The sequence below is a fragment of the Aspergillus sclerotioniger genome (assembly GCF_003184525.1).
Source record: "Aspergillus sclerotioniger CBS 115572 chromosome Unknown BO94scaffold_5, whole genome shotgun sequence".
Classification (NCBI taxonomy): domain Eukaryota; kingdom Fungi; phylum Ascomycota; class Eurotiomycetes; order Eurotiales; family Aspergillaceae; genus Aspergillus; species Aspergillus sclerotioniger.
In genome coordinates this window covers 914,943-935,361 of record NW_020290995.1, presented here as the reverse complement: position 1 = coordinate 935,361, position 20,419 = coordinate 914,943, and positions in this window count along the sequence as shown.

Sequence of the window (20,419 nt, the reverse complement as noted above, 5' to 3'; positions counted from 1 at the left end):
AGAAGATATCCACGGTAGTTAAAACCTAACTAGCCAGAATAGTAATTAATAACTATAAAATTAAGACTATACCTGAAGATCTAAGCAGTTATATTAGATTAATCAGCCTAAGTACTGATAGACTCTAAAGTAACCGGGAACTTCATACACCCGCAGTTTATATAACAACTTAAGATATTCAGATAATAGAAAGCAGAACCTAAACTGATTATAAAACTAAATAAAGAGAATTTGGAAACTCTTATATTAATAATTAAGTCAGAAACTATATTTATAATTATAAAGAATCACTACAAGCATATAGACTTTAATATAACATCTTTAAGACAGTATAATATTATGTTAAGAATTTTATAACTCAGAAATCATAATCTATAAATTAATTAGAAGATTAAGAGTCTCTAATTCACAAATTATGATTACCTAAGACAATACCAGCAAGAACCAGGTATGGGATCTAGATCTATACAGCCTATTATTTAGTAAGAAGCTGAAGCAAGGACTAAATAATCTAATAAGAGAAGGTTGAGATCATTATAAAAGCCTAACACACCAGGCATCGGAGATAACTTAGAGGAAAATAATATCTCAAGTATAGTTATACAAGTAATAACAGTAATCAAGCCATCACAGAGAAATTAGCTTATAGAATTATCAAGATAGATATTAACAATAATTAAAGAGTACTGCAAGTATAGTATTAACAGCTCTAATACAGAGATCAAGATAACTATCCAAAGACTAGAAGATTCATAGAAACTTCTAGCTGTAGTCAAGAATAACACACAGATTTTATCACAGTATAAAAGATTTAAAGACTTATTTAAGTAGCTAGAGCAACCTAAATTATCTCAGTATAGAAAGCATGACCATATTATTCTTATAAAGAAAGAAAAGTTACCAGTATATAGAAAGATTTATCTGATATTTAAAAAGAAATTACAAGTACTATAAGAATATATTAATAACCAGCTAGCTAAAGATAATATCAGGCCTTTAAAGTCACTAGTAGGATATGGAGTCCTATTTATACTAAAAAAGAACAGCAGTTTACGGCTATATATAGATTATTAGTTACTAAATATTATCATAATTAAGGATTGATATCTGTTATCTTTGATTTCAGAAATCTAAGATAAAATATAAGAAATAAAGTAGTTTATTAAACTCAATATCACGGATACATATTATCATATATATATTATAAAAGATAAAGAATGGAAAACCATATTCAAAACAAAATATAGATACTTTAAATACTTGATTATATTATTTAGACTTACTAACATACCAGCGTCATTTCAGTAATATATTAACAAAGTTCTTAAAGAATATCTTGATAGATTTATAATTATTTATTTAAATAATATATTAATCTTTTTAAAGACTAAGAAAGAATATGTAAAGCATATAAGACTAGTTTTATATAAATTATATTTATATCAGTTATAATACAAGCTAAAGAAGTGTGAATTCTATATATAGAAAACAGAGTTTCTGGAACATTGGATATCTATAAAGAGAATCTATACTGAGCAAGCTAAAGTATAAATCATACAGGATTAACCTTAATCTAGAAATCTGAAAGAACTACAGCAGTTTATTAGATTAATTAACTACTATTAATAATTCGTGAACAGATACACTATCTATATAACATTACTTTTCAAGCTTATAAAAAAGTCAAAGAAGTATCTATAAAAAGAACCACAGCAAAGCATGTTTGAAGATATTAAGTAACAACTTACTATATTATTAATACTTATACAGCACGATCTAGAAAAAGAAATAACCATTGAAACCGACATATCAGACTATGCTGTTAATATGCGTATGACGCAACCCGGAGAAGACAGAAAGCTAAGACTGATTATATTTTATTTAAGGAAGTTGGTTCAAGCAGAACTCAACTACAACATTCATAACAAGAAATTGCTAGCTATAGTAGTAGTATTCAAGCAGTGGAGGATCTACCTTGAAAAAATAAAACATACTATTATTATAAAGACAGACCATAAGAACTTAACCTACTTCACGATAACCAAAGAGTTGATCCAAAGGCAGACACGATGGGCTGAGATTCTGTTATAATATGACTTCAGAATCATATACTATAAGAAAGCAGAAAATAGATATACAGATATATTAAGCCGCAGGCCAGACTATGAATTAGATAAAAAGACTATCGAACTGGCCATCCTGAAGCAAAATACGGATAGGTTGATCAGCTACAATAAGACTAATCTAGTAACAATATTAAAAATAAGGAGCAATCTAACCAAGTAATTAACTAAAAGCATAAAAAATGATAAAACACTCTAAGAAATAAGTAAGGACTCATTAAACAAGATTATTATTAATAAAAATAGACTAGCATACTTTCACAGATTAATCTTTATATTAATCATAATAAGAATAAAGATTATGGCTAGACATTATAACAGACCACTCAAGAATCATCTAGAAATGGAAAAGATAATAAAACTAATCACAAGAAATTACTACATTCCAAACCTTAGACAGAAAATATGCAATTATATTAGACAATATAAGACTTATATTAAAAACAAGTCTACAAGGTACCAGCCCTATAGATAAATATAAATACAAGAAGCGCCACAACGGCTATAAAAATAAATAATAATTAACTTTATTAATCTACTACCGGAATTAGAGAGGTTTAATACTATTATAATCATTATTAATCATCTTACTAAATATATCTATCTTATATTAAATAAGATAATAATAACAGTAATACAGATGGCAGAACTATTTTTAGAAAATATTATTATATATTATAAGATGCCAAAGTACATCATATCAGATCAAGATAAATTATTTATCTTAAAGTTCTGAAGATTACTTATAGATCTCATAAAAATAAAAAAATAAATAATAATAACTTATCACCCGCAAACAAATAAACAAATAAAAAGAATTAATTAAATAATTAAATAATATTTAAAACATTATATAAACTACTAGTAAAATGATTAGATAAATCTGTTACTAATAACACAGTTCTTATACAATAACGCCAGTTACTTAACTATTAGAGTCTCACCATTTTACACTAATTATAAATATCATTCAAGATTTCTGAAAATACTATTAAGAAAGTAGCAAGTTATTAATATAGCCAAAAATATTATTATATTTATAGAAAACATATACTTACAGTTATTCTAAAATATTAAGTTCATAAACTTATATAATAAGATATACTATAATCACAGATATAGAAGGAAACCTAATCTTAAAAGAAGAAAGAAGATATTCCTATTTTATAAAAATATTAAGATAAAATAATCAAGTCAGAAGCTTGACCATCACAAGCTAGGACTATTTATTATCAAAGATAAGAAGAAACTGGTTAACTACAAGTTAAGATTACTAAAATCAATAAACAGAATACATCCAGTATTTCATATCTCATTATTAAAACCTGTATTAAAGAACGCTAGAATCACAGAAAATATAGAGATTAACAACAACATAGAACAAGAATATAAAGTCAAAAAGATCCTAGACCACAAGAAGATTAGCAGCAGGTCAAAGTATCTAGTAAAATAGATAGAATATGATACCTCAGAAAACACGTGGGAACCTATCAAGAATTTGACAGGCTGCCATCAGCTTGTGGAGCAGTACCACCAACAGACAGGTCGAAGTTCGCCCAGAAAGAAGAAGAACCAACCAACTGAGTCAGACTAGGAGTGTCTGACGCAGCGGCAAGTTGAGCAGCGTCGTGTTCATCAACCAGACGCTCTAGCTCTCGGAGGTCCTCAGCGCTTGGAGGATCCTCCTCATCCAACCGCTCCAACACAGTCAAGTCGTGATCCAACATCCGCTCGCCACGATCTTTTAGGAACTGCTGTTGCTTGAACAAACAAGCCACCTTGACAGCAATACAGGCCTGTTCAGCAAGGACCTCAGCAAGTTCATTTTGCACATCTAATTAATTATATTTTAATTCATTCCACTCCCTATCACTGTAAAATCGCTTTTCACATTTTCAACCATAACAAATACAGGCAGCACAATTTCGGCTTTTAGAATCCATGATACAAGAAATACCTCTCAGGAAACAATATTCGCAGGAACTTTCAGTGATAAAACTGTTATCATAAATCTTGTTAGATTAATAGATACGCTTCTTCACCCAATCGTGATTAACGCAATGACAAGACATGATGGATCATCATAGAAAAAGAAAATTGAGAAAACTTAACTGACACAGGAAGAACACGCACCTTTATATCTCTTGAGAACAAGAAACCTTGAAGGAGGGAGAGTAATGTTACAGACCCCTACTAGCCAGATTACTAGTAGAAGCGGACTCGTCAGGCAGAAAGATAACGACCAGGAAGAACTCGGGCAGCCAGCAACTCTTATTAAGTAAGATCCTGGTTAAGATAATACCTGAGGCAACGCTGTGTCACGTGACTATTTACTATCAGATCTATTATTGAGAGTATACGATATAGTATATAGAATCCGGGAACATGATTAGATCAATCCTTGATCTACCCTGAATGATATACAAAATAGTATATAAAGAATAGGATATAAGGACACTTTTTCATGTACTTAATTAGTTCTGTTCTTCGTGCTCAATTCAATTATCTTTAAATAATCATATATTTTGGTAAAGCTTAGTAACAACACTCGTCTGTACTTACTTACAAATAGCTGCGCGGCACTATCTGGCCTTACTTCTCTTCTTTTGTTCAGATCAAGTCATCTTTAGATAGTCAACAACCTGACTACCTTTGATTCAGTTCACAAGGTACGTATCAGAACGGGAGCTAAGCTAACAGGAACAGGGAGAAGCGATCCTAGGGTTTGACAGATCGCTTCTCCCTGTTCCTGTTAGCTTAGCTCCCGTTCCGATACGTACCTTGTGAACTAAATCAAAGATAGTCAGGTTATTAACTATCTAAAGATGACTTGATCTGAATAGAAGAAGAGAAATAAGGCCAGATAGTACCGCGCAGCTATCCGTAAGTAAGTGCGGACAAGTATTATCACTAAGCTTTACCAAAATATAGATTACTTAAAGATAATTTAAATTGAGCATGAAGAACAGAACTAGCTAAGTACATAAAAGAGTGTCCTTATATCCTATCCTTTATATACTATTTCGTATACCATTCAGGATAGATCAAGGGTCGATCTAATCACGTTTCTGGATTCTGTATACCATATTGTATATTCTCAATGATAGATCTGATAGTAGATGGTCACGTGACACAGCGTTGCCTCGGGTGTTACCCCAACCGGGATCTTACTCAATAAGAGTTGCTGGCTGCCCGAGTCCTTCCTGGTCATTACCTTTCTGCCTGACGAGTCCGCTTCTGCTAGTAACCTGGCTAGCAGGGGTCTGTAACAATTTTCTAGATTCAAGATAAAGAATAATAATTTTTTATATTTATTTAATTAAGAATTTAATAATTTATATAAAAGTATTGTCAAACCCTAGGATCGCTTCTCCCTGTTCCTGTTAGCTTAGCTTTACTGGTATGCGTACTGTTACGGACCCCTGCTAGCTGAATGAACTAGTGAGGCGGACTCATCAGGCAGAAGGCCACGACCGGAAAAGCAAGGACTCTTATCGAGTAGAATCCCGATCTGAGCAACCGATGACCGGAACGGTTACACAACACGTGACCACGGTGGACATGTCACCGACACGCTACAACATGTCGGCGCTACGACAGGACATGGCAGCGACATGAAATAACATATCAGTGGCATGACATAGCATGGCGACGCCATGACGAATGATAGGATATAAGGACACTCTTTCATATACTTAGCTAGTTCTGTTCTTTGTGCTCAATACAACTGTCTTTAAGTAACCATACGTTTTGGTAAAGCTTAGCGACAACACTCGTCCGCACTTACTTACGGATAGCTGCGCGGCACTATCTGGCCTTACTTCTCTTCTTCTGTTCAGGACCAGTCACCTCCAGATAGTCACCAGTCTGACTTACCTCGATTCAGTTCGAAGGTACGTATTGGAACGGAAGCTAAGCTAACAGGAACAGGGAGAAGCGATCCTAGGGTTTGACACGTACCTTCGAACTGAATCGAGGTAGTATCAGATTGATGTCTATCTAAGAAGGACTGGTCTTGAACAAGAGAAGAGAAGTATGGCCGAATAGTGCCGCGCAGCTATCCGTAAGTGAGTATGGACGAGTGTTGTCGCTAAGCTTTCTAAACATATGGTTACTTAAAGACAGTGTTATTGAGCACGAAGAACAGAACTAGCTAAGTACATGAAAGAGTGTCCTTATATATCCTATCCTTCTCATGTCGCCGTCATGATATGTCATACCACTGACATGTTGCCTCATGTCGCTGCCATGTCCTGGTCGTAGCGTTGACATGTCGTAGCTTGTCGGTGACATGCTCATCGTGGTCACGTGATATGCAACCGTCCCGGGTGTCGTGGTGGTAGTTTCCAATAACAGTTCGGTCTCACCCGAGCGCTGCCCTTATCGGTGCTTTCTGCCTGACGAATCCGCCTTACTAGTCGTTCAGCTAGCAGGGGTCTGTAACAGCAGGATTCTTATAAATCAATTTAAAATAATTAATTAAGATTATAATTAAAAAGATAAGACTTTTCTATTTAATCTTTATCTTAGCTTTTTTATTTAGAAATATAAATATATATCAAGCCTGTTTAACTAGTAATTTAATAAATTATTAATTAATCTTAATCTTTACTTATATATTATTAAGCTAATTAAAAAACTTACTTTTATTTTTCTTATTAAAGTGTCAAACCCTAGGATCGCTTTGTCAAACCCTAGGATCGCTTCTCCCTGTTCCTGTTAGCTTAGCTCCCGTTCCAATACGTACCTTTGAACTGAATCAAGGTAAGTCAGGTTGATGACTATCTAAAGGTGACTTGATCTGAACAGAAGAAGAGAAGTAAGGCTAGATAGTGCCGCGCAGCTATCTGTAAGTAAGTACGGACAAGTATTATCACTAAGCTGTTACCAAAATATATGGTTACTTAAAGACAGTGTTATTAAGTATGAAAAATAGAACTAACTAAGTATATGAAGAAGTGTCCTTATATATCCGTTCCCTATATACTATTCTATATACCATCAGGTCTATTGTATACTTACTTGATAGTTATAGACCATGATGATATGTTGTATATTATATACTTATCTATATATTATGATTATATGATCCTTATTATCTGATAGTTCAGATCAGGATTCTCCTTGATAAGAGCCCTTTTCTGTCTAGATATGGCCTTCTGTTTAATATATCTATCTTACTAGTTATTTAGCTAGCAGGGGTCTGTAACACCATCTTTCCTTCTTTAAGATTCTTATTTTTAAGAATATAAAGATACATGTCTCTTATCCAGGTCAGCTAAGTCCTTTAGTTTCCTTTTTTTTTAAGATAGATCATTATATCTTTATATAATCATTACAAGGAGCACTATTAACAGGCTGACTAGATTATTTATAACAGTATCCAGATTAACTTCTCTTATACTTAATATAATTCTTACAGTCTTTCTTGTTTTATGAATTCTAAAAACTGAAATTATGCAGCTTATACTCATCGTGGCTAAAAATATAAAAAGTAATTTTACAGTGATTCTGAGTGGGATAAGCTTTAATATAATAAAGAAAAGATAGCTTAAGAGATTAAAGAGACTGAAGAGCAGATTAAGCTATTATTTATAAAAATAAAGCGGTTGTGAAAATATCACAGATTTCTGAAGGATTATGATAATCAGATATTAGATCATGATTTAAATATATTAAAGTAATTAGATAATAAGGATCTTCCAAGCGCTGAGGACCTCCGAGAGCTAGGACATCTGGCTAATAAATATAATACTGCTTAACTTGCTGCTGTGTCAGACACTTCTAGTCTGACTTAGTTGGTTGGTTCTCCTTTATTCTGGGCGAACTTCAACCTGTCTGTCAGTAGTACTGCTTCATAAGCTGGTGACAGCCTGTTAAATTCTTGATAGATTCCCATGTGTTTTCTGAGATATTATATTCTACTTATTTTATCAGATACTTTAGCCTGCTGCTAATCTTCTTGTAGTCTAAGATCTTTTTAACTTTGTATTCTTTCTTTATATTATTATTAATCTCCATATTTTCTGCGATTTTAGCGTTCTTTAGTACGGGTTCCAATAATAAGATATAAAATACTGGATGAATTCTATTCATTGATTTTAATAATCTTAACTTGTAATTGACTGGTCTCTTCTTATCTTTGATAATAAATAGTCTTAGCTTGTAATGATCAAGCTTCTAACTTAGTTATTTTATCTTAATATTTTTGCAGAGTAGAAACACTTTTTTCTCTCTTTTTAAATCAGATTTTTTTTATATTTATAATTATAATATATCTTACTACATAAGTTTATGAACTTAATATCTTAAGATAACTATAAGTATATGTTTTCTATAAATATAATAATATTCTCAGCTATATTAGTAACTTACTGCTTTTCTAATAATATTTTTAAAAACCTTAGATAATATCCATAATTAGCGTAAAATAATGAGACTCTAATAATTAAGTAACTAGTATTATTATATAAGAACTGTGTTATTAATAATAAATTTACTTAATTATTCTATTAATAGTTTATATAATGTCTCAAATATTGTTTAATTATCTAGTTAATCCTTTCTATTTGTTTATTCATCTGTGGGTGATAAGCTATTATTATTTATTTTTCTATTTTTATAAGATCTGCAAGTAATCTTTAGAATTTTAAGATAAATAGCTTATCTTAATTTAATATAATATACTTTGGTATTCTATAGTATGTAATAATATTTTCTAAAAATAATTCTATTATTTATATTATTATTATTATTATCTTACTTAGTATAAGATAGATATATTTAATAAGATGATTAGTGATAACCATGATAGTATTAAACTCTTCTGATTCTGGTAGTAAACTAATAAAGTTAATTATTATCTATTTTTATAATTATTGTGGCGCTTTCTGTACTTATATTTATCTATAGGATTAATATCTTACAGACTTATTTTTAATATAAGTCTTATATTATCTAATATAATCATATATTTTCTATCTGAAATTTGGAATATAATAATTCCTTGTAATTAATTTAATTATTTTTTCTACTTCTAAATAATCCTTAAGCAGTCTGTTATAATATTTAATCATAATCTCTATTTTTATTACAGTTAATATAAAGATTAATCTATAAAAATAGGCTAGTCTATTTCTGTTGATAGTGATCTTATTTAGTAAGCCCTTACTTATTTCTTGAAATATTTTATTATTTTTTATATCTTCAGCTAATTGTTTAATTAGATTGTTACCTATTTCTAATATTATTATTAGATTAGTTTTATTATAGCTGATCGACCTATCCGTGTTCCGCTTCAGGATGGCTAGTTTAATAATCTTTTTATTTAATTTATAGTCTGGCCTGCGGCTCAGTATATCTGTATATTTATTCTCTATTCTCTTACAGTATATAATTCTGAAATCATATTATGATAAAATCTTAGCCTATTATGCCTGCCTTCTGGTCAACTCTTTGATTATTATAAAATAAGTTAAGTTCTTATGGTCTATCTTTATAATAATAGTATGCTTTATTTTTTTAAGATAGACTCTCTACTGCTTGAATATTATTATTATAATTAGTAATTTCTTATTATAAATATCATAGTTAAGTTCCGCTTAAACTAACTTTCTTAAGTAAAATATAATTAGTCTTAGCTTTCTATCTTTTCCGGGTTGTATTATATATATATTAATAGTATAGTTTAATATATTGATTTTAATAGTTATTTCTTTCTCTGGATTATGCTGTATAAGTACTAATAATATAATAAGTTACTGCTTAATATTTTCAAACGTGTTCTACTATGGTTTTTTTTACTAATATTTCTTTGACTTCTTTATAAGCTTGAAGAGTGGTATTATATAGATAGTGTATCTATCTATAAATTATTGATAATAGTTAATTAATCTGATAAACTGCTGTAGTTCTTTCAGATTTTTAGATTAAGGCTAATCCTGTATGGTTTACACTTTAGCTTACTTAGTATAGATTTTTTCTGTGGATATTTAATATCCTAGAAACTCTGTTTTCTATATATGGAATTTATATTTCTTTAGTTTATATTATAACTAATATAAATATAATTTATATAGAACTAGTCTTATATATCTTATATATTCTTTCTCAGTCTTCAAGAAGATTAATATGTTGTCTAGATAAGTAATTATAAACTTATTAAGATATTTTTTAAGAATTTTATTAATATATTATTAGAATAATGCTGATGTGTTGATAAGTCTAAATAATATAATTAAATACTTAAAATATCTATATTTTATTCTAAATATAGTTTTCCATTTTTTATCTTTTATAATATATATATGATAATATATATCTATAATATCAAGTTTAGTAAACCACTTTATTCCTTATATCTTGTCTTGAATTTCTGAAATCAAAGATAATAAATATTAATTCTTAATTATAATAATATTCAGTGGTTAATAATCCACATATAATTATAAACTGCTATTTTTTTTTAATATAAATAAGACTTTATATTTTACTGGTGACTTCAAAGGCCTAATATTATCTTTAACTAGCTAGTTATTAATATATTTTCATAGTATCTGTAATTTCTTTTTAAATATTAGATAAATCTTTCTATATATTAGTAATTTTTTTTTCTTTATAGAAATAATATGGTCATACTTTCTATGCTAAGATAATTCAGATTACTCTAACTATTTAAACAAGTTCTTAAATCTTTTATACTGTAATAAAATCTGTATATTATTCTTAACTACAGCTAGAAATTTCTATAAATCTTCTAGTTTCTAGATAATCATCTTAATCTCTGTATTAGAGCTGTTAATACTATACTTGTAATATTCTTTTATTATTATTAATATCTATTCTGATAATTTTATGAGCTAATCTTTTTATAATAACTTGATTACTGTTATTACTTGTGCGATTATACTTGAAATGTTATTTTTCTTTAAGTTATTTTTAATACCTGGTATGTTAGGCTTTTGTAGTAATCTTAATCTTTCTTTATTAAGTTATTTAGTCTTTGCTTCAGCTCCTTGCTGAGTAGTAGATTATATAGATCCAGACTCTATATCTAGTCCTTGCTGGTATTGTCTTGGATAATCATAATTCATGAATTAAAGATTCTCAGTCTTTTAATTAATCTGTAGATTATGATTTCTAAGTTATAAAATCTTTAATATAATATTATACTATTTTAAAGATATTATGTCAAAGTCTATATACTTATAGTGATTCTTTATAGTTATAAATATAGTTTCTGATTTAATTATTAATATAAGAGTTTCCAAATTCTCTCTGTTTAGTTCTGTAATTAGTTTAGATTCTTCTTTCTATTATCTAAATATTTTAAGCTGTTATATAAATTGTGGGTTTATAAAGTTCCTGGTTACTTCAGAATCTATCAATACTTGGACTAGTTAATCTAATATAACTGCTTAGATTTTTAGATATGGTTTTAATTCTGTAGTTACTAACTACTATTCTAGCTAGTTAGGTTTTAACTGCTGTAGATATTTTCTTGGAAATCTTGAATCTTTTATCTTTATTATATAATTTATTATATACTAATTATTAAAATATACTAGCTAATATATTAATTTATGATAAGAATGTCTTTAGTACTCTTTACACACGCAATCAAAGATAGAATATAGATAGTAACTTATCTTAGTCCTAATCACTTCCAGTATCTTAGATTAATAGTTAATAATATATTTTTAATCATAGTATATTAAGTATATATTTATATAATATATAAGTTAAGAGAGTTTATCATATTTTTAATAATCTCTACTTTCTTTAAAATAAATATATAGATATGATTTATTACATCAAGACTTTGTTCCAGCAATATTTATCTTCTAGTTAATCTTTAATAATTAATAATAATAGTCTGTATTGTCTCATCCATATATTAAACAGATTTCTAGATAATAAAGATATTTTTATAGATATTGCTTCCAAGTCTTATTTCATAATTCTCAATATTTTAAATCTTAATATGGGTAATACTGTATGATTATCTTAAACTTTAGATAAAATTATACTAGATTTTCTAAGATCTTTTTTAAGATATAGTCTAACTAATAAATAATATCTTCTTAATTATTCTTCTGGTTTTCCTTGTCCTTGTCTTACTATAATAAACAAAGTTTACTAATTTTTAATAAAGGTTTTTCAGGGATATTAGATATCTTATTAAGTCTTTTCTTACTAGGTTTAAGATCTTTAAGCAGTATACTATATTCTTTATTTAACAGTTTATCTTTATTTTAAATTATACTAGGATAGTTGTTTCTTAAAACTAACTTATAATTATTATTATTAACTTCTATAGTCCAAACTAATAGTACAGATAATTATTAATCCTTTTATTAACTAGATAGTACTGTTAACTTATCCAGAATGGCCTATTATCTTAACTGATCATGGTGCATCCTGTCTTCTAATAGCTAACCATGCTGAATAATATATAGCTTCTTATTACTTAATATCTATATTACAGATTCTGTCTAAACTTTATGCTGAATAGTGGTGATATTATAGACTTCTCTGCCTTAATCTTGGTTTATAGTACTTAATTATTTTTAAGGCTGTTTCTGACTACAGTCCTTTGACTAGTGATCTGCTTTACTGCAGCTAAAGTACAAGCAGTCTTGTTTATGCTATTCAAGTTCTTTCTTAGATACTCGAGTCTCTTGAGTCTGATGCTGTGCAATATCCAGCTCTATTGGTTTTAGTCTATAGAGATCTTTGTATCCTAAGCTTCTAGGTTATACTGACCTTCTGTTATTGGCTCGGTAATCTAGCTGATTATTATATTAAAATATAGACCTACTAGTTTATTAATCTTCTTATTATTTTATATTAAAGTTATATAACTTATTATCAATCTTAATTATTACTTTTATTATCTTGACCAAGATATCCGGTCATTCTTATTAAATGATCTTTTCTTAGATCTCTATCTTAAGTCTTTCTTTAAATTATAAGATATAAGTATTATCATCCTAGTCTAGATAACTGATAACTTGCTAAAACTCTGAAATATATATAGATACTGATTTTATTTATTTAAATTATTATAACTTTTACTCAGTGTTTTATACTGTATTAATATTTCTAAACATCTGTTTAAGATACTATTTAAATCTAATATAACTAGTAAAAAATTGCTTTATATTATTATCCTGATTGTTTACTAACTTCTCTTATCATTTACGGATATATGGTTTAAACTAATTAAATACTACTTTAGTAAGATAAGTAGATGCAAAAAAGATCTTATCCTTCTTATTCTTAAGTCTTTCTTTATTTATGTTAAGATATAGATCTAACTGGGTCAAGAAAGCTCTGAACCGCGCTTATTTATTATTAAATAGCTCGGGTAGTCAGATCTTAACAGATTTAACTAATAAACAACCTTCAAGTAGCTGGTTCTGTTATTCTAAGGCAGTAACGCTTTCTTGTAGCTGACTAACCATATTCATCAGTTCCTTGGTTATCAGGCCCTGCTGCTGAGGTGCTCGCAATGTGTTCAATATAGTCAATATAATGATTGATTATCACTGAATAATACTCATACTGACTGGTGCTCAATATATTAAACCCTAGGATCACTTCTTCCTGTTCCTGTTAGCTTAGCTCCCGTTCCAATACGTACCTTTGAACTGAATCAAGGTAAGTCAGGTTGATGACTATCTAAAGATGACTTAATCTAAACAGAAGAAGAGAAGTAAGGCCAGATAGTGCCGCGCAGCTATCCGTAAGTAAGTACGGATGAGTATTGTTACTAAGCTATTACCAAAATATATGGTTACTTAAAGACAGTATTATTAAGCATGAAGAACAGAACTAGTTAAGTATATAAAGAAGTGTTCTTATATATCTGTTCCCTGTATACCATTCCATATACCATCGGGTCTATCATATACCCACTTGGTAGTTATAGACCATGATGGTATGTTATATACCACATGCTTGTCTGTATACCATGGTCACGTGATCCTTATTGCCTGACAGTTCGGGTTGGGATCCTCCTCGATAAGAGCCCCCTTCCGTCCGGATGTGGCCTTCTGCCTGACATACCCGCCTTACTAGTTGTTCAGCTAGCAGGGGTCCGTAACACTTATACTTTAGCTTGCTCAGTATAGATTTCTTTTATAGATATCTAATATTTCAGGAACTCTGTTTTTTGTATATAAAATTCATATTTTTTCAGCTTATATTATAATTAATATAGATATAATTTATATAAAACTAGTCTTATATATTTTATATATTCTTTCTCAGTCTTCAAGAAGATTAATATATTATCTAGATAAGTAATTATAAACCTATCAAGGTATTTTTTAAGAATCTTATTAATATATTGCTAAAATAATACTGGTGTGTTGGTAAGCCTAAATAGCATAATCAAGTATTTAAAGTATTTATACTTTATTTTAAATATAGTTTTTTATTCTTTATCTTCTGTGATATATATATAATAATATATATTTATAATATTAAGTTTAGTAAACTACTTTATTTCTTGTATCTTATCTTGGATTTCCAAAATCAAAGATAATAGGTGTTAATTCTTGATTATGATAATATTTAGTGATTAATAATCTATATATAACTGTAAACTATTATTCTTTTTTAGTATAAATAAGACTCCATATCTTATTAGTGACTTTAAAGGCCTGATATTATCTTTAGCTAGCTGATTATTAATATATTCTTATAATGTCTGTAATTTCTTTTCAGATATTGGATAAATCTTTTTATATATTAGTAACTTTTTTTTCTTTATAGAAATAATATGGTCATGCTTTTTGTATTAAGATAATTTAGATTACTCTGATTACTTAAATAAGTTCTTAAATCTCTTATATTGTGATAGAATCTATATATTATTCTTAATTATAGCTAGAAGTTTTTATAAATCTTCTAGTCTCTGGATAGTTATCTTGATCTCTATATTAAAACTATTAATACTATACTTGTAATATTTTTCTATTATTATTAATATCTATCTTAATAATTTTATAAGCCAATCTTTCTATAATAGCTGAGTTACTGTTATTACTTATATAACTATACTTAAGATATTATTTTTCTCTAAGTTATTTTCAATGTCTAGCGCGTTAAGCTTTTATAGTGATCTTAATCTTCCTTTACTAGATTGCTTAATCCTTGCTTCAGCTCCTTGCTGAATAGTGAGCTGTATAGATCCAGACTCTATATCTAGTCCTTGCTAGTATTATCTTAGATAATCATAATTTATGAATTAGAGACTCTCAGTCTTTTAATTAATCTGTAAATTATGATTCTTAAGTTATAAAATCTCTAATATAATATTATACTGTTTTAAAGATATTATATTAAAGTTTATATACTTATAATAATTCTTTACAGTTATAAGTATAGTTCCTGACTTGATTATTAATATAAGAGTTTCCAAATTCTCTTTATTTAGTTTAATAATTAGTTTAGGTTTTTTTTTCTATTATCTGAATATCCTAAGTTATTGTATAAATCGCGGGTTTATAAAGTTTCTAGTTATTCCAGAATCTATTAATACTTGGACTAGTTAATTTAATATAACTACTTAGATCTTTAGATATAGTTCTAACTTTATGGCTGTTAACTACTGTTCTGGCTAGTTAGGTTCTAACTATTATAGATATCTTTTTAGAAATCTTGAGCCTTTTATCTTTACCGTGTAGTATATTATATACTGATTATTAAAATATGCTAGTTAATATATTAATCTATGATAAGAGTGTCTCTAGTATTCTTTATATATATAATTAAAGATATTATATAGATAGTAACTTGTCTTAATCCTAACTACTTCCAGTATCTTAAGTCAGTAGTTAATAATATATTTTTAATTATAATATATTAAGTATATATTCGTGTAATATATAAGTTAAGAGAGTTTATTATATTTTTAATAATCTTTACTTTCTTTAAAATAAATATACAGACATGGTTTGTTATATTAAGACTCTGTTTTTATAATATTTATCTTCTGGCTAATCTCTAATAACTGGTAATAATAGTCTATATTATCTTATCCATATATTAAGCAAACTTCTAGATAATAAGAATATCTTTATAAATATTATTTTCAAGTCTTATTTCATGATTTTTAATATTTTAAATCCTAATATAGGCAATGCTGTATGATTATCTTGAATTTTAGGCAGAATCATGCTAGATTCTCCAAGATCTTCTTTAAGATATGGTTTAATTAATAAACAATATTTTCTTAATTATTTTTCTGATTTTTTTTATCTTCATCTCACTATGATAAACAGAGTTCACTAATTTCTGATAAGGGTTTTTTAGAGATATTAAATATCTTATTAAGTTTTTTTTTACTAGGTTTAAAGCCTTCAAATAGTATACTATACTCTTTATTCAATGGTTTATCTTTATCTTAAACTATACTGGGATAATTATTTCTTGAAATTAACTTATAATTATTATTATTAATTTTTATGGTCCAAACTAATGATACAGACAATTATTAATCTTTTTATTAACTAAATAATATTATTAACTTATCCGTGGTGGTCTGTTATCTTAACTAATCATAATACATTCTGTTTTCTAACAGTTAACTATGTTAAATAATATATAATTTCTTGTTATCTAGTGTCTGTGTTATAGATTCTATCTAAACTTTATGCTAAATAGCGGTAATATTATAGATTCCTCTATCTTGATCTTGATTTATAGTCCTCAATTACTTCTGAGGCTGTTTCTGATTACAGTTCTTTAACTAGTGATTTGCTTTACTGCAGCTAAAGTATAAGTAGTCTTATTTATACTGTTTAAGTTTCTTCTTAAATACTTGAGTCTGTTAAATCTGATGCTGTACTATATCTAGCTCCATTAGTTTTAGTCCGTAAGGATCTTTGTATCCCAAGCTTCTAGATGATACTGATCTTTTATTATTAGCTTAGTAACCTGGCTGATTATTATATCAAGATATAGACTCACTGGTTTATTAATCCTTTTATTATTTTATATTGAAATTATATAATTTATTATTAATCTTAACTACTGCTTTGATTATCTTGATCAATATATCTAGTTATTCTTACTAAATAATCTTCTCTTAGATCTTTATCTTGAGTTCTTCTTTAAATCATAAGATGTAGGTGTTATTATCTTAGTCTAAGTAACTAATAACTTATTAAAATTTTAAAGCATATGTGAATACTAATCCTGTCTACTTAAGTTATTATAATTTTTATTTAATATTCTGTGCTGCATCAATATCTCTAAATATTTATTTAAGATACTGTTTAAATCTGGTATAACTAGTGAAAAGTTACTTTATATTATTATCCTGATTATTTACTGATTTTTCTTATCGCTCGCGGATGTATAGTTTAAACTAATTAAATACTGCTTTAGTAAGATAAGTGGATATAAAAAAGATCTTATTTTTCTTATTCTTGAGCTTTTTCTTATTTATGTTAAGATACAGATCTAACTGGGTCAAGAAAGCTCTGAGCCTCGCTTATTTGCCGTCAAATAGCTCAGGTAATCAGATCTTAACAGATTTGACTAATAAGTAACCTTTGAGTAACCGGTTCTGTTGTTTTAAGGCAGTGATGCTTTCTTGTAACTGACTAACCATGTCCATCAGTTCCTTGGTTGTTAAGCCCTGCTGCTGAGGCGCTCGCGATATATTCAATATAGTTAATATAATGACTGGTTATCACTGGGTAACACTCGTACTGACTGGTACTCAATATGTCAAACCCTAGGATCGCTTCTCCCTGTTCCTGTTAGCTTAGCTCCCGTTTCCGATATGTACCTTGTGAACTGAATCAAAGATAGTCAGGTTGATGACTATCTAAAGATGAATTGATCTGAACAAGAGAAGAGAAGTAAGGCCAGATAGTGCCGCGCAGCTATCCGTAAGTAAGTGCAGACAAGTGTTATCACTAAGCTTTACCAAAATATATGGTTACTTAAAGATAATTTGATTGAGCATAAAGAACAGAACTAACTAAATAGTGAAGAAGTGTCCTTATATATCCATCCCTCGTATACTATTCTGTATACCATCGGGTCTATCATATATCCACTTGGTAGTCATAGACCATGATGGTATGTTGTATACCACATGCTTGTCTGTATACCATAGTCACGTGATCCGTGTTGTCTGACGGTTCGGGTCAGGATCCTCCTTGATAAGAGCCCCCTTCCGTCTGGATGTGGCCTTCTGCCTGACATACCCGCCTTACTAGTTGTTCAGCTAGCAGGGGTCCGTAACATAAAGTTAATAAAGATTAATAATTTAAGTTTCTTTATCTTAGCTAGTTTCTAAAAGAATATTTAATACTAGTATAAGAATTAGTATAGTAAATATTTTAAAAAAATAAAAATTAATTATTAATAAATTATTTCATTTATTAAAGACTAGTTTAAATCTTATTATTCATTATAAAGTCCTGTTAAAAAAAGATATACTGTATTTAAATATTCTAGAAAATTAATTTTTTAATTTATTTAATTAATTATTTTATAATATTATTATAAGAAGTACCACTAGATTAACTTACTAAATTTATTAATATATTATAATTATAATGTCAAACCCTAGGATCGCTTCCCTGTTCCTGTTAGCTTAGCTTCACTGGTATACTGTCAAACCCTAGGATCGCTTCTCCCTGTTCCTGTTAGCTTAGCTCCCGTTCCAATACGTACCTGTGAACTGAATCAAGGTAAGTCAGGCTGATGACTATCTAAGAGGTGACTGGTCCTGAACAGAAGAAGAGAAGTAAGGCCAGATAGTGCCGCGCAACTATCTGTAAGTGAGTGCGGACGAGTGTTGTCGCTAAGCTTTACCAAAATGTATGGTTACTTAAAGACAATTGGATTGAGCACGAAGAACAGAACTAACTAAGTACGTGAAGGAGTGTCATTATATATCCTATTCCCCGTATACCATTCCATATACCATCGGGTCTACCGTATACCCAGTTGGTAGTTATAGACCATGATGGTATGTCGTATACCATATGCCTGTCCGTATACCATGGTCATGTGACATGTGACACGTGATGACTCAGCTCGGGACTTTACCCGATAAGAGTGGTCGTTCATCCGGGCGTTGCCTTCTGCCTGACGTACCCGCCTTACTAGTCGTTCAGCTAGCAGGGGTCTGTAACATATACGTACCTTCGAACTAAATCGAGGTAGTGTCAGACTGATGACTATCTAAAGATGACTGGTCCTGAACTAGAGAAGAGAAGTAAGGCCAGATAGTGCTGTGCAGCTATCCGTAAGTAAGTACAGACGGGTGTTGTTACTAAGTTTTCCAAATATATGGTTACTTAAAGATGATTATATTGAGCACGAAGAACAGAACTAGCTAAGTATATAAAAGAGTGTCCTTATATCCTATTCTTTGTATACCATATCATATATCATTTAGGGTAGATTGAGGGTCGATCTAATCACGATCCTGGATTCCAGTATACCTTGCGTATATCTTTGATGGTAGATCTGATGGTAGATAATCACGTGACACAACACCGCTCCGGACGTTACTCAGACCGGGATTCTACTCGATAAGAGTTGCTGGCTGTCCGAGACTTGCCTTGTCGTCGCTTTTCTGCCTAACGAGTCCGCTCCGCTAGTAACCTGGCTAGCAGGGGTCTGTAACATATAATATATAGTTAATACTAGTCTGATAAATAATTCTTAAAAAGAAAAAATTTAAAACTATAATAGACTTAAAAGTCTAAGAATTACTTGAGATATATAAAGATAAGTAAAAGTTAAATTTTTTAAAGAATAATTTAATTATAGATTAAATAATTTTTCTTATAAATAATCTTTCTTAAAGACTTTCTATACAGTATTAAAAATCTTTCATATTTTTTAACTAATCTTTTTATAACTTTCAGAAAGCTTCTCAGATTTCTTCTTTTTTATTAAATAGTTTCTGTACTTCTTCAGGTATTATTAATTTAGAGTTGTAGGGCTAGACAAGCTGGAACATAGGATGTTCTGGTTCTGGATGGCCGACAGGGTCTAATCCTTTTCATAGCCTACTCCCCCAATTGACGTAGATTATTCTCTGCTCTCGACCCATAAATCGAGTCCAGTACTATATTAACGGGCGATACTTCTCAATGTGGATTATCTATAGCGAAATACTCTGCCGATAAACAACACTACAATAGTATTTTGTAGTTGCTGCTCTTCTTCTCGATGCTCCCGGTTGACTAAGCCCTTACTTCAGCAACATTCCTCAGGCACTGAATGTCACATTTGTTTCCTTGCAGAACGATTGA